This window comes from Amblyomma maculatum, chromosome 1 (genome assembly GCF_055883805.1).
Source record: "Amblyomma maculatum isolate TAMU_Amacu chromosome 1, ASM5588380v1, whole genome shotgun sequence".
In the NCBI taxonomy this organism is placed as follows: domain Eukaryota; kingdom Metazoa; phylum Arthropoda; class Arachnida; order Ixodida; family Ixodidae; genus Amblyomma; species Amblyomma maculatum.
The window spans coordinates 19,263,300-19,288,404 of record NC_139344.1 but is presented as its reverse complement, the minus strand read 5'-3'; the positions used below and the strand labels follow the sequence as shown (position 1 = coordinate 19,288,404).

Below are 25,105 nucleotides of genomic sequence, written 5' to 3'. Positions count from 1 at the left end.
CCTCAGGAAACCGATACACGTCATTAATGCCATCACATGGCGATTATAAAGGAAAAGCACATACGTCAATCGTTCGATCAATCCGCATACGCGATCCTGCTTCGGGAGCTCGAAACTGCGCATTCGCTAGAGGAGATAACTGAACTAGGAATTGCACAGCGTACCTGTGGAATTAAGAATACAAATGTTTCCGTGGAGAGATCTCCCCGCCTGCATGGAAAGTCGTCAGGCATTTCCTCGCTCTTCGTCTCGTGTAGAGAGGAAACTCCCGCAAAAATGTCATGTCTCGGCTGCTCGTCAGTGACCTAGGTCGTTAAGAAACCCCTCATCTTTAAAGGTATGTAGGCCATTGATTTCGGATGTCAGTGCCGCAGCAGCGAACTCTCCCTGACCGCTGTCAGCAGGAACCAAAGGGTAAGGCGGCATGCTTCGTGTTTTTGTAGGGAACGCGTCCTAAACGCGCCGAAAGCAGGCACCACGGCGCCGGTAGGATCGCCTAAAACGTGTCCCCAAAGAGTTGAATAAGCCCCTTTCAAGTGAGCAGTCACAAATGGAAAGGAAGTTCCCCAACCAGCGCCCGGAGTGCTCGTCACTGTGTACACGCGTATCAATTCTCAATGAGATGGCTGCACCCTTCATTCTGTGAACAACATGGACAGAGACATCAAGAGGTGCCGTCTCAAGTCCTTCAAAATACATTTCGCTTGCCGCTACCTTCGAGCAACGAATTCGCGTTCATTTTTTTTTTCTTTTTTTTAATGTTATCCTGCCACCAAGCGCTCTTTGAAAACAATGTCCGTGACGCTCAAATAATTATAATTTCTCGCTTTCGAAGGCACCGTTAAAAACATGCTTCCAGCCAGCCTCTATGTCAGCCGAAACGCTGACGAGGCTCCCGCCCATCCTCTGGTTCCGGAAATCTTCTGCACGTTCCGAGACCTGTGTTGGCGAAGAGAAAAATTATTATATAACGCTCTTGCAGTGCCGGCTCGCCCGCCGTGCCTGTGTGCACGGCGCAGCAGTCTATGCGCGGTATGCGCTCGGAGCTTGTCCGCGTTGGCCGCGTTGATGAATGCAGATCCACGCACTGCCATCGGCGGCCGCGCCCTAACGACCAGCGGCGCGTAATCCCAAATTAACGAAATGCCCCCTTTGGCCGTTGTAATCATCAGGTGCCGTTATGACGACGAAAAATCAAAGATTTACGCAGTAAAGCGCGCACGCCGCCACGGCTCTAGCGGCAACGTCTACTGAATCGCCAAGAATTGGGCCCAGCGACGCAACCTGGCCACAGCTGCTGCAGGTTGCTTGCGTAGGATGCGGCGAGCTAGAGTGCTCGGACTGCGACGCGAGAGCCGTTCGGCTAGGCAGCCCGCTCCCGGCCTGATTTGCGTATGGAGACTGGAACCCGGACACTATGTGGGAGAAAGTTTAAGGAAAAGTTTCTTCCAGGTATCTCGGTCGTTCAGCTGGGGCTTGGAGCGATTTGATAGGGCTGCTCTCTCAACACGACGGGCGCGCCCCGCTCTTTTGACGCCTCAATGTTGGGCTGTGCCACTGACATTTCGGATTTTAGCCCTGTGATGTGCCCCCGCTATAGGAACTTGTAAGAAATTTCGGGACATATGAGTGTTCGGCCTTTTGTGATTCCCGATTTGCTCAAATCAAAATAAAGGTAAATATCATTCATTGAGGATTGAAATGTTGAGCAGTCGAAAGCTAGCAATACTAAGCTAACTTCTGAATGCTTAAGGAAACTGCCCGTATGCTGCGATGAATGGAAGTAATGAGATATTGACACGAAATAAGTTTTGGCAGAAAAAAAAAAGTAATAAACATAATACTACGCAGCCCGCACTGCATGGTGTACAGCGGACTTGTTCGGTATTGGCAATCAGAATCATTCACACGGCTGCTGATTTATCAGTACGCACCAAATTATCTTGCTGCGTACCTCCTGTATTCATTGCAGCTGGCACTGAAGCCACGTGCTGAAATACGGTAGTAAAAACACTGTAACGATGTGAAGAGCAGTGCTTGCGCTACCACCAATTAATTGCGAAATTCAGTCGACGATATGGAACACTCTCCGAATCCTCAAAGAAGGATGATGTCTAGAGACCGTATTGTCGCGGTCCAATCAGAACTCGGTATCTGAGTCCAAGTCGCCAATAGAAACTCGCTCTTCGGGTTCGCGAAACAATAAAACTTGCTCCGTATTGCCCACAACAATTTGACATAAGAGAATGTGTTATGCTAACATAAATAGACGGCAATGGGCGAGGAAAAGGAAGAGGGCCGGGAATGATGGTTTTTTTTTTTCTTTTTGAAGGCCTAGTACGTAACTGTGTCGACGCATATGTCATTTTGCACCGCGCAGATTGAACTCTCAGCTATTGGTCGGCACCTCTGTCATGCTCTTCTCCGCGTGTAGCTCTGTTGCCGTACGTAACTAAAAACAATCCAACGCACCTATCCGTGGGCGGCGCGTGACGCCACGGGCGAAAAAACACGTGCATGCCTCTTGAAGGGCTATTTTGAGGGTGAAATGACCGGACGCTGATTGGTCGCCGAGTTTTATTATGTCACGAAACCACGTCACCGGGGAGAAGCTCACAACTGTGGTAGCTCCTATGAAATAGCAATCGAATCTACAAGGGACCCGGCTTGCATCCTGAGTCAGGTACGCTACACCTAAGTCACGTAGGGATGTTCGTAAGAATTGTTTAAAGCAGGACATCTATAACGGGTTTTCCTTAATATGATGCGCGAGATAACACAGGCGCAAATTAAAAGATTACCGATCAACCGGGTAGCCAAGTTCATGTACGCGAATTCGGGTCCAAATTCGTACTGGGACCTAAATAAGGTATGCAGTGGTGCCAGATAAATAAAGGAAGCCGCGCCGACGGGAACCATTAATTAACAATGTCGCGTCATAGCATGAAAGGCGAAGTTTAAGTGTCCTTCAGTTATCTGTGTGTTGAGTTTATTGTCGGGAAGTCTGCAGGTAATGCTGCAGGGTTTTATTATGCTTCTTTACGCTATAAGGGAAATGAAATTACTAGTGTTGCCCGTGTTTTGGGCGACACGCAAGACAATACTGCATAAAAATGGAAAGCTTTTTCACCCCCCCCCCCCAAAAAAAAAAAAAAAAGTGAGCAAAATACAGAACGAGTAGTGAGTGAAGAGTATGGGATCACGAAACACGCGGGTGGAGTCGGTGCGGCTATTGCATATTAAAGGAAAGCCGAGAATAAATTGAATCTGGCGTGTATGACGGTTGGTTACCACTTTCTATTGCCAAACTGCCAACTATCGCCGAAAACGGAGCTTTTATGATCTGGTACACTGGCCGGAAGGACGAAAATCAAGAGCTCACACCACCGTTCACACCATGCGATCGCAGAGTCTATAATTTTCACACCATCATCATCATCGCCAGATTTATTCTCTTTTGATCTCTAAATTTACAAGTCACAAATACCTAGTTGGCTGCCGTCTTAGCGCCAAGAGAGACAAAAAAAAGCCAAAGATCGAATTTTAGGTTGGAACAAAATTTGTGTGGCGTAACGTTTTCAGCATCCCTTTGATGTAGAAAACATCCATCAGTTGATTCTGCAGACCTCTCTTCGCTCGGATTCTTTCGCCGAATCTAACCTTATGGGTTCTGTGAACATTTGCGCGTTGTGTTGACGACAGTCCTGGAATCGGGAAGGCACCGAAACGACTGTAAAAGGAACCTCATGGAGCTATCTCGCCCCCGCACAGAAGGAACAATTAGGCTGCCGTGATAGCGACAGATGTGCTCGACTGTGCCAGAAGCTCTCGGTTGCGCTCAATTTAAAGCTGGCAAGAAAAGCTGTCCGATAAGGAGCGAAAGGCAACTATAACAATATAGAGCAAGTGGCGCAAGTCACGCGTTGCTGCGATCATACGAGATAAATCCTGGCACACGAGCGTTACAAAGGAAGTGATACGGCCGCATCTTAGCGTCATTGAGCGCTAACAACCAAAGCTGAACGAAACTTCGGGGCAATATTAAACCGCAATGGTTGAAGGGAGGCTGGTGTAAAAACAGCGGAGGCCGGTTCAAACTGAAAACCACGAAGTAGAAGTTTGGGTTGTGCGGGGAGGCGGCAGGCAGTCACGCTTTTTTTTTTTTTCAAAACGTTTTTCACCAGAACTGATTCCTAATTCACAATTTATATATAATACAGCCTAAGTTCGGATCAAGTAATCATTTCTTGTGTCTGAACTGAATCCCGACCAATCCGCTACAGTAGGTACCTGCTTGAGGAGACAAAAAGTCAGATTCGAACGTTAGCGCAAATTTACAAACTTAGTTCAATCTTTTTTTTTTTTTCATTTTATTTACATCTACGATCTTGAATCGTAGTTATTTTTTTCTTTAGCTGGTAATTTATTTGTTACAGTAATCCAGTATATGCAGTGCATTTGGCTCTCCACACAGAACCTTAGGTAATCGCCCCTCGTGGGTATATGTGACATTCACCAAGGAAAAAGAAGACGAAGAAGAAGAAGAATGCGTCAGCGGCGGTGCATGTTGGTGTTCCTGCCTTTCTGCTTCGTCTGATGAGCGCCATGGCTGCGAAGAAGCTGGGGAATCAGCACATTCAAATTTTTGTTTAGTGGCGGCCCCTGAACACACTGGAGAAGAAGAGCGGCTGCACAAGTGCAGTGGAGATGGTCGCGGACAAGAAAGAGATCCTTGTAAATGACCGCGTCATTCCGGAGCGTTCTCTCCGCAAATCATTCACTTTTGACAAGGTGTTTGGACCCGAAGCAAAGCAGATCGACGTGCACCGGGCGGTCATGGGGCCCACCATCGCCTAGGTCATGATGGGCTACAACTGTACTGTGTTCGCGTATGGTCAAACGTGGACTGGCTACACCTTCATAAACAGTCAACGATCAAATGCGCATCTGGGCTGGACTAATGTCCGGACGGCCGGGATTATTCCCCGCACTATGCATCAGGTCTTCGAAGAGCTCCAATCACCAGACCTCGAGTCCACTATCGAGGCATCCTTCCTCCAGTTATACAATGGGGATCTGTTGAATGCACACGAGGACACGTCGATACTTAAGATTTACGAGGACTCTACTAGAAAGGGATCCGTGATGATCGAAGCCCTTGAAGAAATCACTCTGCGCAACCGTGAAGAGGTCTTCATTCTCGAGAAGGGTGCAGCTAAGCGCCAGACTGCGGCCACACTGCTCAACGCAACTTCGTCACACAGTCACGCTGTCTTCGCAGTCGTTGTCCGCATCCGCGAAATGACTGATGATGGCGATGAGTTGGTCAAAATTGGACAGCACAACCTGGTGTACCTTGCGGGCAGCGAGAACATAGGCTGCCTTGGCGGTGTTGACCGAGGAGCACGTGAAGCAGGCAACGGCGACCAATCTCTTCTTACTTTGGGCCGTGTCATAACTTCTTCGGTGCGCAATGCAGTATGTGTGCTTTACAGGGAAAGCAATGTGACGCGGCTGCTGCAGGGCTCCTTGGGCAGCCGCTCCATGACTTCCATCACTGTGACCCTCTCACCCGACATGTCCAACTTTGAGAAGACCTCGAGCACCTTTACTATACGCCCACCGGGCCAAGAGCATAACCAGTCGGCCAGAGGTAAACCAAAAGATGACCAAAAAGGCTCTTATTAAGAAGTACAGAGAGTATATAGAAAGGATGCGGAGGGGCCTCGCAGCAACCATGCAGTGACAAGAATGGGGTCTTTGTTGACTAGGAAAACAAGGTACAGGAACATGGAATGCAGATCGAACGGCCAGTCACAGGAGATTCTGGAGAAGGAAGCCCAGACTGAGTCTCCAACAGAAAAGTTATCGGCAGTTATTCAGCTGTAAAAAAAAAAGAAAAAAGCAGGCAGTTTTAGTCACAACTGAACGGTTCCTAGCAACTGCTGCTGCACTCCGGGAAAAGAAGATGACCTAGGATGCCACTGATCAGGTGCCGTCTAAGACATGTCGATTGAGAGAGACGGCAGGCTGGCCTTGTTCGCGTCCGGAAGCTGCACTGACTGTAGCTGCTGAGGAGCTTGTGTGAGTTGCTAAGACTACAATGATCGACATTGACCTGCTGTATCATAAGCTTCAGTGAACATCTGTCATCGATCGCACCAATAAGGAAAGACAGTCTGAATTCGTGGAGACTTCAAAGGACCGCTTCAGCCAGGTTGAGAGAAACTAATCTGTAATTATGGCACTGTATAATCGTTTTGATTGAATCCGCGTATATGTGCCTGTGCTGCCTATTTTTCCTTGTATTGAATATATGATGTGTCCACTCTGCAATGTGATTCCCAAACCGCGCTCTGAGGGTACTTCAGATAAACTGCACTGAACAGGTCGCCACCTGGCGTCATTTCTTAGAGGCGTTGGAAGATCATTTGCCACCATCTGCAGCAGATTCGAGGAACTGCTGTTGTGGCATATACATTTCAAAAGCCAAGGAATTTGCCGATAAAGGTGCTGCAGCCAACATGTGCACCCATTGCTACAGCCTGGACTGTGGACAATACCGTGCAACATATTTAGGACGCTATCATGCGCTCTGATGACCCCCTGTTTCTTTTTGGTCTTTTTCTTTTCTCGACAACCTTAAACAGCTGCGTGCTGCGAGTCGCGTAGCAAGAGTTGTCGGGCAGGAATATAGGCCGCTATCTCTTTTGTGGCCGTTGCGTGCAACTCCAAGCTTTTGTCTGTTTAATGTCCTTGCTTAGGTTACCTAATTAGTTTAGCAAGGTTATTATTTATGGTATAGATCAACATAACCCTGTGATTCCCAGCATTGCATGAAATGTGGATAATCTTCGTTTCTGCTCCTATAACTGTCTGTATTGCCAGCACGCTTGAAGTAATCGTCTTTTTCAGCATACTTATCAACGCAACGACAAATTGTCAGCTGTCAGAGATGCAGGAGACCCGTGAAATGATAAGCTGGTTTAAAAGCTGCCCCTAACCGCAAATAGCCTGCCGTAATGTTGCATATACAGATTATAGAGCAGTTTTGAATTCCCTGAATGCGCCTACGTATTTTCACATGATTTTGTCGCCCTTGGATATTCAAACATTTATAAAAAAATTTAACGACGATTACTGTACTTCCTAACAGGAAATTTGAGCGCAGCTGATCAGCTTTTCAGCTTTTCGATAAAATTCGAGCAACACATGTGTGTGCAATTACAGACAATCGGTTACGAGGGACAACGGCGACGGTGATGCCGACGGCAATGACGACACAAAACCCAGAAACGGGTGCCAAAAAGCCTAATGATTAAACGATGCCAGCGTTCTTCTTCTTGTTGTACTTGTTCTTCTCTTTGTTCTTCTTCTTGTTCTGCTCCTCCTCTTTTTGTACTTCGCGGCTTTTCAGGGTCTTTCGTGACTGCGGCCACGGACTACGAGACGGGCTGAAATCTGGCGTAGTACAATCCACAAACACACCGGTTTTCAGGGAAGGATCTCGTATATCCGTGCCGCAGTTGTTTGGAAAATGGCCCGTGTGTGGTGGGGGTAACACCGGTAAGCCGTAGTATATCGGCGCGGCTATTGTATATGAGATGAACGCCTAGGATAAATTGAATCTGGTGTGTATGATGGTAGGTTAGCACTATCCATTGACAAACAACTAACCATCGCCGAAAACGGAACTTTTATGGTCTAGAACACTGGCCGGAAGGACGAAAATCAAGTGCTCACACCACCGTCCACGTCCGTAGTTGGCGATCGCAGAGTCCATAATTTTCACATCATCATCATCGCCAGATTTATTCTCTTATCAACCCCAAATTTACAAGTAATGAATACCTAGTTTGCTCCTGTCCTAGCGCTAAGAGAGAGAGAAAAAGCCAACGATCGAATTTTAAGTACAAACAAAATTTTCGGCGTAACTGTTTCAGCATCCCTTTAAAGCAGAAAACATCCATCAGTTGATTGTGCGGATCCCTCTTCACTCGGGTTATTTCGCCGAATCTAACATCATGGTTTCTGTGAATATATTCGCGTTGTGTTTACGGCAGTCCTAGAGTCGGGAAGGTACCAAACGATTGTGAAAAAAAAAAGCCCTTTATGGAGCTATCTCACCCCAGCATAGAAATTTGAACACTTTGGTTGCGGCGATAGCGAGTTTTGCTCAACGGTGCCTGCTGCTCTGGGTTGCGCTCAATTTAAAGCTGGCAAGCAAAGCTGTCCGATAAGGAGCGAAAGGCAACTATAACAATCTAGAGCAAGTGGCAGAAGTCACGCGTTGCTGCGATCATAGGAGATAAACCCGGGCGCTCGCGCGTTTCAAAAGAAGTCATACGGCCGCATCTTGGCGTCATTGAGCGTTAACAGCCTAAGATGAACGAAACTTCGATGCAATATTTAACCGCAAAGATTGAAGAGAGGCTTGTGTAAAAACCGCGAAGTCCGGTTCAAACTGAAAACGACGAAGTTCAAATTTGGGTAGTGTGGGGTGGCGGCAGGTGGTCACTTTTTTTTTCTAACAATTTTTCACCAGAACTGATTCCTAATTCATAATTTATATATAATACAGCCTAAGTTCGGATCAAGTAATCATTTCTTGTGTCTGAACTAAATCCCGACCAATCCGCTACTGTGGGTACGTGCTTGAGGAGAGAAGAAGTCAGATTAGAACGTTGGTTCTAATTTACACTTCGTGCATTTTTTTTCTTTTTGTTTACTTCTACGATCTTGAATCGTAGCTTTTTTGTTCTTTAGCTGATAATTGATTTTTTACAGTAATCCTCTAAATGCAGTACATTTGGCTCTCCACAGAGAACCCTGGCCAATCCCTCTCGCGGGTATATGTGTCATTTACCAGGGAAGAAGAAAAAGAAGACGAATTCGTCAGCGGCGGTGCATGTTGCTGTTGCTGTGTTTCCAGAGGCTTTCGTCAGAAAAAGGCAGGTCTGCAGCAACTCGTAGAGTCTCGCGGACGCAAATCAGATGTTATCGCCCTCCAAGAAACGAACTGCACACCAACACTCAAGGATATTCAACATTCACGCAACAAATATTGGATCCCTACGAAACACCACGCGTAGCCATTTTGGTTAACAATGATATGAACGCGATTGTTTGCTCAATGACACGACACTCACACATTTCACACGTTTCGCTCGAGCTCCTGCCTAGAGAAAGAGGCCATGGCAGTGTATTTATGTTGAATGTGTACAGTCCTCCCAAAAAGGGCAAGAGGGACGTATTTGAAGAGCTCTTTCATGACGCCCTCAAGATTGTGAAGCCACATGAGAACTCTTTACTAATTATGGGTGATTTCAACGCGTCCCATCCTTCGTGGGGCTACAAAACCGAAACTCCCAAGGGCCGTAAGTTGGCCCTAGCTATTGCCCGCACCCAACTGACTCTTTTGACTGAAACCGACCATCCCACCCGTATGGGCAACAGCGTGAACCGGGACACTAGCCCGGACCTGGCACTAGTTCGCACGCAACATCCGTGCACCTGGACCAACCTAGAAAATTCTCTTGGCAGTGACCATTTTATCCTTGAGACGGCGATGCAAGTGCGAGTGGGCCGCGTGTCTGGTCGTCAGCTGCGCCTCGCGGACTGGGACGCCTTCCGAAAACAAAGAATTGCTTTGAAAGAAGGCGAGTGACTCCCTTTGGCTGAATGGATGAGACAGCTTCAGATGGATTTAAAGAACGCCACCTCCTCATTGAAGGCCACAGAAAAGGCACCTGAGATCGACCCGCACCTCCTCCATCAGTGGGAAGCTCGAAGAGGACTTGTCCGAAGATGGCGGAAGCAACGACACAATCGTAAGCTACGGAAACGTATAGCGGAAATTACAATTGCGGCAGAGCGCTATGCGGAAGAGCTCACGAGTTCCAACTGGCACAGGCTCTGCACAAGGCTGCAGGGAACACTCGGAACGGCCAAAACGTCGTCACTCCTCCGAGGCCTTCTCGACCCATCCAAAACCAGAGAGGAAACCTCTAAAGCGGTTGCCAAACTCCTCCATAAGGAAGCGAAAGATAGCACTGCACTGCTGCATGCCCTGGAGGCGCGCTATACACTGACGGGTCCCAGACCGCAATATAGAGAATACCCTCATCAAAATGAGTATTCACCCCTGGACGAGGACATCACGGAATCAGAGGTTCGAGCAGTACTCGCGAGCCTGAGAAGGAGCACTGCCCCTGGGGCGGACGGTATTACATGTAAGATGCTCCAGAACCAGTTATTATAATGACGTATGGAAGACCGGTACACTCCCGCAAGAGTGCCGTCATGCTGACATAAATTTAATTCCGAAACCAGGCAAGCAGCTCGCCCTTCAGAACCTTCGACCCATATCCTTGACGTCGTGTGTTGGGAAACTGATGGAGCATGTAGTGCTCCGGCGGCTGCACCCGCACTTGGAAACCAACATCTTCTTCCCTGACACCATGTTCGGGTTCCGGCCGCATCTCTCTACTCAGGATGTTCATCTTCAGCTTAAAGAGCAAGTGATCGATCATCCCGGCAGAACCCAGGCCCGTGCTGTCCTGGCCTTAGACCTGAAGGGGGCCTTTGAGAACTTGTCGCACGATGCCATCTTGGAGGGACTAGCGAGTTCACATTGTGGTCAACGAACTTATGATTACGTTAGGGCTTTCCTCGTGGATCGACCTGCTACCCTGGGTATCGGAGACGTACGCTCTGAACCGATACGTCTCACTGGTCGAGGCACTCCACAGGGTTTGGTGTTGTCGCCCACATTGTTCAACGTGGCGATGGCAGGACTTCCTCCGCTGCTGTCAAGAATTCCAGATCTGCATCATGCGCTCTATGCTGACGACATCACGTTATGGATCACCAAAGGCTCTGACGGCCACATCCAAGACAGCCTTCAAGAAGCAATTGAGATGACACAGCAGTACGCAACTGAACGCGGGCTTATATGCGCGGCTGAGAAATCAGAACTGCTTGTGATTCGTGCACGAGCGAGGACCCAAGTAGTCGACCGGGAAATCGACTTGCATCTGGAAGGAATTCCCATCCCTAGAGTGGATCGGCTAAGGGTACTGGGCCTGTATCTGCAGAGCAACGGCAGAGCGACCTTCACTATACAGCTGCTGAAGAAGCAATTCGCGCAGGTGACGCACTTGATCCGCCGTATTTTCAACAGACGTGGGGGGCTCAAGGAAAGGGATACCATGCGAATCGTGCAGGCGCTATTAATCAGCCGTATGATGTTTCACGCCCCTTATCACAAGCTCAATCGAACTGAACTCAATCATCTGAACATCTTTCTACGATCGGCAGTAAAGGCAGCCCTCGGACTTCCCCCGTACACCTCGACGCATCGCCTGCTTCAGCTTGGCCTCCACAACACCGCAGAAGAGCTGATAGAAGCCGAAAGGAAGGGCCAACTCACGCGCCTTCGAGACACTAGAGTGGGCCGGACTGTTCTCCGTAGACTAGGCTACCCGGAGCCGACAACACCGCTGCAACACAGGTACCATGCCATCTCGCCCAAACTGGCAGCTAAGATCAGGGTCGCACCAGTTCCAAAGAATATGGACCCCGCACTCCACACTGGTCGTAGGACTAGCTGTTAGATGGCACTAGCTGTTACGGACGCCAACGGCTCAATTAAGATTACGGGCTCCGTTCGTGGCAGGAACTCGAGCACGACGACTGAGGAGACTGCCATAGCGGTAGCACTCACCTTCATACACCACATGGACACATGTTACAAACATCCCACCAGTCCGACATACACAATAATCACAGATTCACAAGCTGCGTGTCGCGCCTTCGCGAAGAATACATTATCTTTCGAGGCTTCACGCGTGCTCTCACCTATAAACTATCACACCTTTCCCATTGTTAAAATTGTTTGGACTCCTGGTCACTCCTCCCTTCCTGGCAACCAGAGTGCGCACGCGCTCGCCCGAGCAGCAACCTTCCGGGCGCTGTCGACGGAAGCGGAGGGGGAAGTAGACACAGAGGACGCCAGCACAGTTCCACAGTCTTACACCCACATGACACTATATTACCGCACAAAAAGAAGAACTCTGCCACCGCCGCACCCAACACTCACCAAGGTCGAAGCTGTGGCATGGCGACAACTGCAAACTCACACGTGTACAAATTTGTACCACAAACATTTGTTCGTCCCCACCCGCTACCCCGATAAATGCCCCACCTGCCAACATCACCGACCTACAATATACCATTCTGTTTGGGCCTGCCCAAAGCCACCCGGTGGCATTCCACCTGTACCTCGCCCCACCCTCTCATCATGGGAAGCTGCCTTGTCCCGCACGGAGCTGGCCGAACAACGCCGGCTAATCGAGCGGGCCGAGAGGATTGCCGTGGCCCATGGGCTTATGGACTGATTTGTATTCTTTCTGAGACCGTTTTATTCGCAACAACCCGCAAGACCAGCGACAGCTGTTCTGGCGGGCCTGCAGCATTGAGGCGGCACATGGAGCCCTGGACTGAGGGCTCCACTCGGGAAGAAAAGGAAGTTTACATAATAAATGTTTTCCTCCTCCTCCTCCGCCTCGTGTGATGAGCGCCATAGCTACGATGAAGCTGGGGAACCAGCGCATTCAAGTTTTTGTACGGTGCCGGCCCCCGAACACACTCGAGAAGAGCGGCTACACAACTGCGGTCGAGGTGGTCGCGGACAAGAAAGAGATCCTTGTAAATGCCCGTGTCATTCCAGAGTGTTCTCTCCGCAAGTCATTCACTTTTGGCAAGGTGTTTGGTCCCGAAGTAAAGCAGATCGACGTGTACTGGGCGGTCATGGCACCTACCACAGCCCAGGTCATGATGGGCTACAACTGCACATGTTCGCGTATGGCCAAATGTGCACCGGCAACACCTTCACCACGGAGAGTTAGCGATCAAATGCGCATCTGGGCTGAGCTAATGACCCGCTGGCCTGGATTATTCCCCGCACTCTGCATCAGGTCTTCAAAGACCTGCAATCACAAGACCTCGAGTCCATTATCGAGTTCTCCTTCCTCGAGTTGTACAGCGAGGATCTGCTGAGTGCAGACGAGAACTCGTCGACGCTTAAGATTTACGAGGACGCTGTTAGAAAGGGATCCTTGATAATGCAAGGCCTTCAAGAAATAATGCGCAACCGTGAAGAGGTCTTCCTTCTTGAGAAGGCTGTAGCTAAGCGCCAGGCTGCGGCCACTCTGCTCAACACAACCTCGTCACGCAGTGACGCCGTCTTTGCAGTCCCTGTCCGCATCCGTGAAATGACTGATGATGGCGATGAGCTGGTTAAAACTGGACAGTTCGAACTGGTTGACCTTGTAGGCATCGAGAACATAGGCTGCTTTGGCGCTATTGGTCGAGGAGCCCGTGAGGCAGGCAACGGTGACCAATCTCTTCTTAGTTTGGGCCATGTCATAACTGCTTTGGTGGACAATGCAGCATGTGTGCCTTACAGGGAAAGCAAAGTGACGCAGCTGCTGCAGGGCTCCGTGGGCAGCCGCTCCATGACTTCCATCGCTGCGACCATCTCACCCGTCGTGTCGAACCTTGAGACCTCGTGCACCTTGGACTGCGCCCACTGGGCCAACAGCATAACCAGGCCAGAGGTAAACCAAAAGATAAAAGGCTATTATTAAGGGGTACAGAGAGGATATAGAGAGGATGAGGAGGGCACCTTGCAGCAACCATGGAGTGACAAGAATAGGATCTTTGTAGACCAAGAGAACTACAGGAACATGGAATGCAGATCAAGCGGCCAGTCACAGGAGATTCTGGAGAAGGAAGCCCAGACTTAGTCTCCGACCGAAAAGCTGTAAGAAGTTATTCGGCTGTGGTTTAAAAAAAAACAGGCAGTTTCAGAAATGACTGAACGCCTCTTAGCAACTGCTGCCACACCCCGGAACACGAAAATGAGCTTGGATGCAACTGAGCAAGTGCTGTCTACGACATGTCATATATTGAGAGACAGCAGGCTGTCCTTGTTCGCGTGCGGATGCTGCATTCAGAGTATCTGCTGAGGAGCTGGTGAGTTGCTAAGACTACAATCAGCGAAATTGACCTGCCATATCATAATCTTCAGCAAACATCTGTCATCGATCAGACCAACAATGAATACGGCCTGGATTCGTGCAGAGCTCAGAGGACTACTTCAGCCAGGTTGAGACTAACTTACTAATCAGTAATTATTGCACTGTATAATGGTTTTGATCGAATCCAAGTATGTGTGTTGGTGCTGCCTATTTTTTTTTTCTTGTAATGTATTGAATATATGATGTACCAACCCTGCTCTGTACCACCCGACCCGGGCCCTGAGGGTACTTGAAATAAATAAACTGCACTGAACAGGTCGCCACTCGGCGTCATTCCTTAGAGGCGTTGGATGATCATTTGCCACCCTCTGCAGCCGATTCCAGGAACTGCTGTTGTGGAATACACTTCTGAAGCCAATGGACCTGCTGATGAAGCTGATGCAACCAACATGCCCACCCACCTCTGCAGTCCACAGTTCAGGCTCCGCAGCCTGGGCTGTGGACAAAACCGTGCAACATGTTTGTTGTAGTAGGCAATAGCCAGTTGCAGTGGCTAGTCTTGGATAGCCTGGGGGCGCTGCTGTGCGCTCGCAGAAGCTAGCAGAAGCTTCGGCGCGGCTCGTGCTGTGCAGTTATGCTTACGCCGGGTTAGAATAAAGACTGTATTTGTTAGCAGCTCTCGGGCTTAGTTGGCTACCGCTCAACATGGTGTCAGAAGTAACGCGACTCCCACAGTGAACCACCCCGGGGCCCCTTCCTGTCGCACGGCCACCCCTTCTACGTCGGCAAACATCAAAGCAGCGTCTACAGCCTGGACCACACGGCCGGCGCATAGAAACCTTCTTCATTCAGCCGCCCGAGGCCTTCTGCTTCACGACTCCTGTCGAGTGGCCGAAATGGAGGAAGCTGTTCGAGCGTTTTTACACGGCGTCTGGTCTCTGCGACAAGTCAGCGTCACACCAGGTAGACACGCTCCTTCACTCGATGGGCGACGAAGCCGAGGACGTTTTCGGAATATTCCAACTCTCCGAAGAGAACGCCAAGAACTTAATGGTTGTCCATAAGCAGTTCGACAAGTACTTCATTCCGCGGCGAAACGTGATCTTTGAACGGGCATGCTTCAACACGAGGGTCCAGCATGACGGTGAATCCGTGGAAGAATTCGTGACTGCGCTTCACACGCTTTCCAACTATTGCGAGTATAGCACCCTTCGAGAGGAACTGGTTCGAGACAGGCTGGTCGTCGAAATTCAGGATAATAAATTGTCTCCGACACTGCAACTTGACGCTGATCTATACCCTTCAGAAGGAGCTCGAGTCCATCAGGCAGGTCGAAAGCACACGTCAACAGCAAGCGGAGCTTGATCCAGAAACGCTGACCGTCAACAAAGTTGCAACAGGCAGGCAGCAAGTCAAGCATCCTACAAACGCTACTCATGTCAATGATGGCCGATCGCAGTCTGCACCAAGGACACATCTACATGCACCTGACGACGTTCCGACAACGTGTCGTAGGTGTGGAAAAGACCGACACCCGCGTTCATTATGCCCAGCGCGGTCTCATGTATGCAAGTGCTGCCACGAGAAGGGTCATTACGCATCTTTCTGCATGTCACGTAGGGTTGGCATCGTTGAAGCATCAAGACCCGACAGCCAACAGGCATTTCTTGGAATGGTCTCGTCCTTCGATACATTGACATGGGAGACGACTGTCCTCGTACAAGGCCAACCTGTCAAATTCAAGATCGACACAGGTACCAACGAGTCTGTCCTCCTTCCCGCGACATTCAGCATGATTCGACATCAGCCTCCGTTGTCGTGTTCTCCGCGTCAGCTTTACGGTCCTGATTGGAGACTTCTCGCAGCCAAAGGCGTAGAACGTCTTCTAATCTCCTACCGTTGACGTGAAACGCTGCAGGACGTCTATGCCCTGGAAGATGTCTACACTACCCTACTCGGCAAGTCCGCCATCAAAGACTTGCAGATGCTAACGTTCGTCAACACCATCTTAAAGAAGGTGAGCCCAAGAGACGAATTTCCTTCTTTGCTTCAAGGACTCGGCAAGCTACAGAGAGAGCACCGCATTTGCTTGCGCGAAGGAGTGAAGTCATTTGCTTTGAGCTTCCCTCGGCGCATACCAATTCCGCTCTACGAGAAAACAAAGCTTGAACTGCAGCGAATGAAATAAAAATGTCGTCATTTCACCTGTGGATGAACCAACTGAACGGTGTGCGCCTATGGTGGTGGTCCAAAAACCTACTGGTGATGTTATAATCTGTGTAGACTTCACTGAACTCAACCGTCATGTCCTAAGAGAGTGGCATCCAATCCCGTCCGTCGAGCATACACTCGGGCTACTTCACGGAGCAAAGGTTTTATCAAAGCTCGATGCCAATTCAGAGTTCTGGCAGATACCGTTCAGTGAAGACACAAAGAAGTTTACTACCTTCATCACGTCATTTGGGAGGTTTTCCTTGAACAGGCTACCGTTTGGCATCGCGTCCGCTCCCGAGCATTTCAAGAAACTGATGTCAAATATATTGGAAGGCGTCAACAGAGTGGTGTGCCATATGGACGACATTCTTAACTGGGGCTCTAAACAGAGCATGACGAAACACTTCGCACCGTTCTCCAACGACTAAATGAGGCAGGTGTCACGTTAAACAAGAACAAGTGCCTGTTTCACCTCGACCAGCTCACATTCCTAGGTCACAAGCTTGGCCAGCATAGAATCGGACATGACGAGAAAAAGGCTGAAGCCATATTAAAAATGAACAGTCCAACTAACAGAAGCTAGTTGCAAAGGATGCTCGGAATGGCCATATATCTTGTCCGATTTGTTCCCAACCTTGCGAACTTGCTCTAGCCGCTTACTTGCTTGCTGTCAAAAAAGCAGGAGTTAGTTTGGGACCTGCCTCAACAGCAAGCGCTCGACAAATGGGAACAATTAATTTCATTTCGCCCAGTGCTAGGGGTTTACGATCCTGCTAAGGAGACAGTGGTCAGAGCAGATGCTTCTTCATTTGGATGGGGAGCAGTGATTCCACAGAAACAGACCAGTGGCAAGTTTTCAGTCATCGCCTATGCCTCCCGACTTCTGACACTGAGAAACGATACGCTCAAATATAGAATGAGGCTCTTGCCTTGGTTTGGGCTTGCGGAAGGTTCAACGACTACGTTGTCGGCAAGTCAGTCATACGAAAAACAGACCACAAACCGCTGGTACCTATATTTATGCAAAAAAGCCTTGATGACCTTACATTGCGGCTGCAAAGACTTAAGATGCCAATGATGAGGTATCAGGCCGAAGTGACAGTGGCCGAAGACACGGGCCCGTGCAAAGGACTCCGTTTGGTGGCCTACAGTGGCCAACGACATCGAAACCACCGTAAAACATTGTCAATAATGTGTCAAGACGTCCAGTAACCGCAAAATGCCCCTTCAGAGCACTGAGTTTCCGTCAAGACCATGACAGAGAGTTGCAATGGACCTTTTCTTGTTCAATAGTCACTGGTGGTTGATTGCGACTGATTACTACTCCAGATACCCGGAACTGACTCGTCTAGAGAAGCTATCATCGAGTGCAGTGATCAATCACTGCCAATCAGTTTTTGCCCGACATGGCATTGCAGCGGTGCTGGTCTCCGACAATGGTCCGCAGTTCTCGTCCTCTGACTTCACCAAGTTTGCTCAAGACTACGGATTAAGACACAACACATCAAGTCTACACTACCCTCAGAGCAACAGACTCGCCGACGCTGCTGTGAAAATTCTCAAAGCTTTAATGAAAAAGACTGAAGACCCGTGCCTGACCCACTTACCTTACAGGGCGACTCCATTGAAAAATGGCTATAGCCCCTCTGAACTATTGATGGAGACGCGGTTATGGACAAAGCTTCCTCTTATTCCCGGAATGCTTGTTCCCCATTTTCCAGAGGTCACTAAACTCGGGAATTTTGAAACCCAATACCACGAATAGCAGCGAAGAAACTACGATAGACGACATGACGTGCGGCAACATCTGAACCTTCTGGAAGGGGATGAAGTATGGTGGCACCCTCTGGCGAGCCTAGATCGTTTATGGTTGACATTGGAGACGGCAAAGTGCGGCGAGATCGGCACCATCATGTCCCTTTTCTCAAGCCTGCGGAAGAGAAGCGAGAGAACCAAGACGTCTATACATGAAGATACACATGAAGGTGACGCACAGACGTAACGCTCCCGGCGATTTCAGTTTCAAGAGATTCACACACAGTTTGCGCTGACGCCTCCCACCAGCACACAGAGTGTGGACGTTGCGTCATTCCGCCCAAGAGAGTGCTTCTCTGTCAGGGGAGATCCAATAGGCAGTAGCCATTTGCACTGGCTAGTCTTGGATAGCCTGGGAGGCGCTGCTGTGCGCTCGCGGAAGCTAGCAGGACCTTCGGCACTCCGCCGGGGTGGCGCAGTGGTTACAGCGCTCGACTATACTGTTTCCAAGGAAGCGGTATCGAATCCCGGCCTCGGCGGCCGCTTTTCGATGGAGGCGAAAAGCAAGGCGCCCTTTGTGCTGTGTGATGTCCGTTCGCGTTAAAGAACCCCAGATGGTGGAAATTTCCGGAGCCCTCCACTACGGCGTCTCTCATAGCCTGAATTCCTTTGTTACATTAAACCCCACAAACCAACCGGGAGCTTCGGCAAAGCTCAAGCTGCGCAGTTAGGCTTACGCCGGGATCGAATAAAGACTGTGTTTGTTACAGCTCTCGGGCTTCGTAAAGACTGTTTTTTGCAGCCCTCGGGCTTCGTCGGCTACCGCTCAACAATGTGTAGGGCGCTGTCGCGTGCTGCGACGATCCCCGGGTTCTTTTTTTCTTTCTTTACTCGACAACTTCAAACAGCTGCGTGCTGCGAGTCTGGCAGGCAGTCACACTTTTTTTGTTTTTTTTTTTTCAAAACATTTTTCGCCAGAACTCATTCCTAATTCATAATTTATATATAATATAGGCTAACTTCGAATCAAGTCAACATGTCTTGTGCCTGCACTAAATCCAGACCAATCCGTTACTTTGGGTACGTTGGGTACGTGCTTGAGGAGAAAAGAGGTCAGATTCCAACGTTAGTGCTGATTTACAAAATTCGCTGTCTTTTTTTATTTTATTTACTTCTACGATCTTGAATCGTAGTTCTTTTTTTTCTTTAGCTGATAATTGATTTGTTACAGTAATCCAGTATATGCGGTGCATTTGCCCCCCCCCCTCCCTTGTGGGTATATGTGCCATTTACCAAGAAAGAAGAAGACATAGAAGAAGAAGAAGAAGAAGAATGCGTCAGCGGCGGTGCATGTTGGTGTTCCTGCGTTTCCGCTTCGTCTGATGTGTGCCATGGCTACGAAGAAGCTGGGGAGCCAGCACATTCAAGGTTTTGTACGGTGGTGGCCCCCGAACACACTGGAGAAGAAGAGCGGCTACACAAGTGCAGTCGAGGTGGTCGCGGACAAGAAAGAGATCCTTGTAAATGACCGCGTCATTCCAGAGAGTTCTCTCCGCAAGTCATTCACTTTTGACAAGGTGTTTCGACCCGAAGCAAAGCAGATCGACGTGTACCGGCGGTCATGGCGCCCACCATAGCCCAGGTCATGATGGGCTACAAATGCACTGTGTTCGCGTATGGCCAAATGTGCACCGGCTACACCTTCACCACGGAGAGTCAAAGATCAAATGCGCATCTGGGCTGGGCCAATGACCCGCTGGCCGGGATTATTCCCCGCACTATGCATCAGGTCTTCGAAGATATCCAAGCACAAGACATCGAGTCCACTATCGAGGTGTCCTTCCTCGAGTTGTACAACGAGGAAGTTTTTGATCTGCTGAGTGCACACGAGGACACATCGATACACAAGGATTACCAGGACTGTGCTAGAAAGGGATTCGTGGTAATCCAAGCCGTCGAAGAAATCGTGCGCAACCGTGGGTCTCCCTTCTTGAGAAGGCTGCAGCTAAGCGCCAAGCTAAGCGCAAAGACAGTCTGGATTCGTGGAGAGCTCAAAGGCCTGCTTCAGCCATGTTAAGACTAACTCACTAATCACTAATTATTGCACTGTATAATCGATTTGAACGAATACGCGTATGTGTGCCTGTGCTGCCTATGTTTTCTTGTATTGAATACATGATGTACCCACTCCGCTCTGTGACGCCCAAACCGGGCTCTGAGGGTACTTCAAATAAACTGCACTGAACAGGTCGCCACTCGGCGTCATTTCTTAGAGGCGTTAGAAGATAATTTGCCACCATCTGCAGCAGATTCGAGGAACTGCTATTGTGGCATATACATTTCAAAAGCCAAGGAATATGCTGATGAAGGTGCTGCAGCCAAAATGTGCACCCATTGCTACAGCCTAAACTCTGGACAATACCGTGCAACATGTTTAGGACGCTATCATGTGCTCTGATGACCCCCTGTTTCTTTTAGGTCTTTTTCTTTGCTCGACAACTTTAAACTGGTGCGTGCTGCAAGTCGGGTGGCGAGAGTTGTCGGGCAGAGAAGATAGGCCGCTATCTCATTCGTGGCCTCTTCATTCTTATACCTCTGCGACGCGAACACTTGTGATCCTCATTGAGGTTTTCAGGAAGCATTGAAGCATCCGGTGCTGCACGGCCGTTTTGAATGACCACTGAGAAGCTTCCTTCGTGTGCGTTAGGTGACATCGAGGGTGGCGACGCCCGCTCTCGGATGTGCTTCAAAACTCAAGAGCGCTCAGAAACAGCTTCCATCCAAGCAGGCTCGGGCACGATTGCACGAGTTGAATGCAGATCGAGTTCAATGAGGATCGAAAGTGTTTTGCTCCTTGATTCATACTTGAGAGTACCAGCATTCATCACTCTCATGAAGTGTTACTGCATGCAGCTTAAGGCATGCCAGATGTAAACATTTGCCTTGTGCCATGTATTTGCACCCCAAGGTTCGCACTATGCTCTGTGAGCCGCATGATAAAGCTGAATCCATGGAGCCTTATACACTTTCGTGCAGGTGGTTTTCTACTGAGATCTTGCTTGCAGGCACTCTTACTCTTTAGTATTATGGCTCACAGTGCGAGTTTTTTTTATCAGAATATCATGAGGACTGTCCTGCACAATGTGCAGAAAACTTCCATCCTTTTAACCTTATACTGCTCCAATGGGGAAACTGAATAATACATAAGATGGCATTTCATTTCAGATTGTGTCTGTACTTTTCTTCCTGTACCATATAACACTGCACAATCTATTACACTTGTCCTAAAAAATCTTACACATCTTCTTAGCTTTCTCAGCCATTTCTACGGTAATCGTTCCATTCACAGCAAGAATGCGTAATTTTTTTGTTTTTTTTCTCGGCACTAAAACTTGGTTACAAGCCCGCCGTGGTTGTGTGCCCACAACTCTTACCTATATATAAAGAGGCCAAGAACACTAACAATAATGCCGTCCGCGCACGGTTGTAATGAGAGCATTCGGAGTACAACGATTAATCCCAATAAACACATTTGTCAAGACATCACACGACGCAACGATAACAAGCAACCATCGCAAACATACTTCACGAAGTATCAAGCAGCAGATTGGTGCCGGCTTCCCGACGCTTCTCCGTGCAGCCAAAATCGTTTCGCGCACGTAAAACACAGTTTTCAGAAAGGGCGCTTCACACCCACGGCAGTTCTGAAGCACAGCACATACACGAAACACGATTGATATCAGTGATTGCTCGCGATCACTGCACGCAGACGAATGAATGCGACTAGCACAGCTCAAAATTCATATCAACATTCGGAAAACAAAGCGTGCGCAGTGAGCTTTTCACTCGTAACAGATATACTTGCAGGCGATTTCACCAACTTGGCAAAACAGCAGTCGTTCCGAACGTATCACTTTCGCTACACTCGCACTAATTGTCGCTGCTATGAAACTGTATACGCGCACAGGGAATTAATTTACTGCGGGGAGCTGCTTCTTGATGCTGTCCGTGAAAATCCTGCAGCAATCACAAACGGCTCCAAATAAACACGTCGAGGCACCGCAACTGTGTAGCAGTAGTAAATCTTCCGTAGGTTTGTCGGCCACTCGTCAACTCGGTGCAGGCCAACTCAACTGTGGGAACTGTCACTCGATGCTTGTGCACATGGCAAGGCAAACTTCCAAGTCGCTTTGAATAATCGTAATAAACGAGCAATAGCGACATGAAGTCTATCTTTCATCGACAGGCACCGTCCACCTAGGCCTTGCTTCGCCTACGCTCGGTCGGCGGCCATCTTTGAAAAAGTAGGAGGAGCTTGCGATGCGCCTCCAGAACGCATGCGACAAAAGTTGAAGTTGACGAACTCTGTGCGGCAGCCGGGCGGAGGACGCGTGCCTCCGTCCGCCCCAATGTTAGGACCTGGCGGATGTGTCCTCGAGCGGACGGGCGCAGCGCCCAAATAGTGACCGTACAGAGGCCTTAACACTGAGGGGGCGGAGCGGCCGCATAGGTGCACCTATTAGTGAGAGAGTATGACAGTGATAGAGGGGCGTGTTAGTTGCAGACGTGGTGGCCGTCACTGGGCAACGTTTCACAAGCGTGTGTTACTCCGGAGGGGAAAGTCGTGTGTCACTCGCTCGTCCTCAACTTCGACATCTCTACCCTCGCATCAGTCACTCCTCAGCCGTTTCACGGACAGCAGATGTGCACGCGCGGTGCTTCCTGTACCTCAGCTCCAAGGCGCTCGCCGTGTCGTGAAGCTGTTTGTGCTTACCTCCGCGCCATACATGGCAGTAATTGAATTACAGTAATGGAATTACTGTAATTTAATTACTTTTCTCGGTAATTTGTAATGTAATGAATTCCTTTTTCGGGTTGGTAATTTAGTAATGTAATGAATTACTTTTGGCAGTAATTTCGCAGCAAAAGTAATGAACTCCTTTCGAAATTACTTTTACTAAAATGCACCACTACTCCTTCAATAGACGACGAAGTAGAGTGCCGCGAAAGCAGGAACGGCGTGCGGCAAGCGAAGGCCGCGTAACGGATCGGCAAAGGGGGACAGAGTTGAGCAGAACAGTTCGTCTGAGACCTCAACCATTCTCCAAGCAGCAGGATACGAGGCGTCAAGGGAATGCTAAAGGGAGAGATGGTGCAAGAAGGCTGGAGCTGAAAACTAGTTTGGAGCGCGGCGTAGCGGCACTCCCTGTTGCGTCGGCTAGGGCACAGTGGTGCCTGGTCACACTCAACACCACGGGGCGAAGGAGGATTAGGGTTGGGGGAAATAGGCAGAAGGGTCCATGACGTGAGGCACCGTGGCTTGAGTATTACTGAGCAGCGAGCACAAATGTGCCGACATCGATTCTTGGGACTGCAGAAGCAATAAATAACCTAGCTTCTCGGGCCCTTCAAATTGCGGAGACAGCTCCGGGCCAGCAAGACGCTGGGTTCGCCGGTCATTTCAGGACCGTTCTACCATTTTATTTTTGCGGTAGTCTTGTTTTTGTAATCGCACGTACTGTAGGAGAGAGAGAGAAAAAAAATAGCTTTCTGGGACGAAATTTGGCAGGAAGACGAACGATTGTGGGTGCTTCGCGTCTGGAGAACAAGTTGTTTTGCTTACTAGCTTCGCTTAGTTTTTGCATGGTTAGAAACTAGAAAATAATTTAAAAGTAATTTAATTTCTCAGTAGAAGTAATTGTAATGTAATTTCATTACCTTTTGGGAGCAGTAATGAGTAATGTAATTTAATTACTTTTCTGTGATTTTCAGCAAAGTAATTGGTAATGTAATTTATTTCCTTTTCAAAAGTAATTTTGCCATGTATGCTCCGCGCCTTAACTGGCGCTCGCCTTCAAGCTCGTTTCCCTTTCTCGTTCTCTTCCCCTGTAATCTCACCCCAAACCTTTCGGCCGCAGAGCAGTGCATTGTAAAGAGGTATGTACATTGTGCCTGTTTTCACTCATTTCTGAAGATGGTGCAAGGAAAGCTGAGGACGCGGTTGCGTCGCGCGCTTGCTTCGCGTCGCAATGTATGAAGCCGGGCCGTCTGGCACTGCGGCATAGGTTCGCCGTGCTTGATGTGCTGAAGTACAACGGTCAAGCAGTGCTACACACCTACTTCGCATTTGGTTAACTATTCAAATCAACCACTATTTTTTTTTGTCTTGCAGTTTTACGCTATCGTTCCATGCCGACTATAGTGGGGACCAGTACTCGTACTCGTCCGCTGTGTGCGGTCCGTGGCAATCCCTTTGGCTCTGTATGCGTAATATGGTGTGACACCCGAGGCCACTGAAGGGGGAGTAAAGAAGCCTTAATTGGCAAAGAATGACGCCTTTTATTGCCATGCTGCTGTTCGAACTATGTCTCACGACACTCATCGGTCGTGCATTGCTCGCTGGTGCAACAACACAATTTGAAGACCAAGTCTTTCGTGTCTCGAAAGACAGTCGAACGTGCAGTTTACTCTTCTGATGAAATAGCGCGTAGGACGAGGACGAAGATATAAGGGGACACAGAGAACACTGACTACAACTTTATACATCATCTGATCGGAAGATAAGTGAAAGAAGTCAGTGGGAGGTAAGAGGAGGGAAATAATGGTCATATGCCCGTCGCGCTCGTCGCACAACTGCCGTTCGGGCAAACGCACCGGCAGAAGCACGACAGTTGTCGTTGTGCCATTCAACGCCTCCTTAATGACTGCACCAAATATCCAAATGCGAGGGCGCCGGGTGTATCATTTCTCCCCTCCTTTTCTCTTTTATCTTGTGTTTTCCAGCTGAGGCACCATCATAGTGTCCACCCAAAAAGTAAGGACTGGACATCAGGTCACCATCATAAGCAGCAGAAAACCCGGCGACCTGGATTCGACGGGACGGTTCGGGGCCATCCCCCCCGAGGCTGGGCGTCAGGGGATTGAGGCCAATGTTGTCGTACTCCAAGCGTGCTTGGTACGCGGTGTTTTTTAGTGTCCGGAGCGGAGCTATGCTCCGGAGAGGAGAAAAGCAGAGCGAAGGGATTCGAATGTTCCGCGTTCTTTCGTAGCACCTTCCTCAGTCGTCTTAACGGGCAGAAACCGCAACTGCAATC

The 25,105-nt window shown here is 49.1% G+C and overlaps 2 pseudogenes; both read left to right on the top strand.

Moving 5' to 3' along the window:
• Positions 1-4,605: 4,605 nt before the first annotated feature.
• Positions 4,606-6,232, top strand: LOC146201905 (kinesin-like protein KLP2 pseudogene; annotated as a pseudogene).
• A 6,341-nt stretch (positions 6,233-12,573) lies between these two features.
• LOC146201904 (kinesin-like protein KLP2 pseudogene) lies at positions 12,574-14,188 on the top strand (annotated as a pseudogene).
• The last annotated feature ends 10,917 nt before the right edge of the window (positions 14,189-25,105 follow it).